We start from the raw sequence: 2,340 nt of genomic DNA on the forward strand, positions 1-2,340 counted from the left end.
TTCAATTGGCAAGTATTGATCCTTCAAGATCAATATGTCCTCCATTTGAGATTTCCATAGAGCAAAGTTAAACCCATTTAACTTCTCCATGTCACTTACTGTTGTTGACTCCATTACATTCAAACAAAACCCTTCAACAAACTTCTTTAAGAGTTTCTGGGTAATTACTTTTTAGCAATACTTTACTTTTTACTTGCTCTATACCAGTTGTTGAGAAATAGAAGAGCAAAGTAACTAAAAACAGAGCATACCTATAGTATACAATGGCAATGGAGAATACACAGAGAACAAGCATACTTCTATTTGACAAAATTACCAGCAACCAGATTACACTTCAGCCTTCAATATATTTCATTACAAAAATGATACATACAATGTATATAATACATTACTCAGTTTTAAACAGGGTGACAAAAACAAATCCATTTAAATGACCAAACTGGGCGCCAAGGTTTAGAACCTTCGCTAAGTCAAACACTACATTAATTATTTCAACTACTATTTGGGCAACTCTTACGTGCGCGGTTAATGGAATGTTTTAACACACGGCAAAGGTCATTTGTCTCACACATAACACACAAGATATGCCTCAGGTTGTTTATCCATGTGCAACTTGTAAGATTCAGCGAAGAAAATGTGGAGAGAAATGCGCGCTTGCTCCTTATTTTCCGCTAGACGATCTTTACCAGTTCATAGTGGTTCACAGATTGTTTGGAACAAGCAACATTGTCAAAACCCTTCAGGTATAAATCGAATATGTTTAGAATTTTTCTCAAGCATTGTTCCTTTTCTCAGATTCAACAAAAACAAATAATGTTTACAATTATTATTTCTTTTATAGATTCAACAAACTTATGAGCAATTACAGTTACAATCAAATATTTTCGAAAATATCACTCCGTTTCTCAGAATCACAATACAGATTTTTCTTTTCCAGATTCAACAAAAATTTGTTACAATCAAATATTTTTAAAGATTTTTCAAAAAAACACTACTTTTTGCAGCTTCAACAGACCTGTGAATATTTACTACTACAGTCAAATATTTTAAAAGATTCTTTCAATTTCATTGGTTTTTTCAGATTTAACAAAGATTTGAGTATTGACTGCTATAATCAAATATTTTTAAAGATTTTTCAAAAACCTTACTCCTTTCCTCCGCTTTAACAGAACTGTAAATATTGACTGCTGCAGTCAAATATTTTAAAGATCTTCTCAAAATCATTCTTTTTTGCAGATTTAACAAAGATTTTGATATTCACTGCTACAATTAAATATTTTTGAAGATTTTATAAAAAAACATTACTCTTTTCCCACATTCAACAAGAAAATGAGTATTTACTGCTACAGATTGATCGGTACTTTAATCGAAGCATATTGAATCCCTTCTCCTTTCTGTATTGCAGGAAATTCCGGCAGAGAAGAGGCAGACGCTGTAAAAAGCATGGCATATGAAGCGACTGGGAGAGTGCGCGATCCGGTCTATGGCTGCACCGGAAAATTTTGCCGATTGCAAAAGGAAGTATTAAACCTCCAATCAAAGCTTGCAACCGCTCAAGCAGAGCTGCTGGATACACAGGCTAATCTCACGTCTCTCCTGATTGAAATTTGTAATGCCGGTGAAGAAAGAAGTACATATGATGCATTATAGCAGAGTAATCCACATCAAGACGGCTTAATTGTTTGGCAAGAAGATGACGAGGATCCGCTTGGATTATGGGAGCCACTGTGAACGCAGTTAGGGTTACTTTCCGTCGAATTTATTCTCAATTTCATCTTTTGTCTAGGTTTAGAAGCATAACTTATGAATGATATTTAAGAGTACGTCTGATAGTTATTAATTATTATTAAGTCGATAGGGTTATTGTGAGAGCTCTTCCAAATTTGTTTTTTCGCCAGAAATATTGAAATATTGTAAGATTCGATGGAAATGTTGTATTTTGTTGATGTAGGAAAACTTTTTTTTAAAATTTCTAATTTTTATTTCTTTTCCATAAGTTTCTAATTTCTCCTCTATTAACTTATGCAGTTTATTGTTTATTAATTAAGTTATTTTTTCTTTTTATACATTTCATTATTATTTTTCATAAATGTAGAGATTTTCATGCTACAAGTTTATATTTTGGTTTGAATTGGTTGACATGTTTAACACAATAATATACATAGTGAATAGTTACAAAATGTATTCATATAGATTATAGAGAAGTTAAGGAAACAAATAGAAATGACAATATGTGCATGTCAACAAATAAGTGTCAACAAAACTAAATCATATTAGTCATAATTTTTTATCAGTTTTATGTAATTGTAGGTTTGTTTCAATTTCATGATTAAATCGTTT

The 2,340-nt window shown here is 31.7% G+C and overlaps 1 pseudogene; it reads left to right on the forward strand.

The window, feature by feature from the left end:
• The first annotated feature begins 569 nt into the window (after window positions 1–569).
• Window positions 570–1,859, forward strand: LOC149569521 (LOB domain-containing protein 1-like; annotated as a pseudogene).
• The last annotated feature ends 481 nt before the right edge of the window (window positions 1,860–2,340 follow it).

The sequence above is a fragment of the Cupressus sempervirens genome, chromosome 3 (assembly GCF_028749045.1).
Source record: "Cupressus sempervirens isolate cs-2001-9-10 chromosome 3, ASM2874904v1, whole genome shotgun sequence".
Lineage (NCBI taxonomy): Eukaryota > Viridiplantae > Streptophyta > Pinopsida > Cupressales > Cupressaceae > Cupressus > Cupressus sempervirens.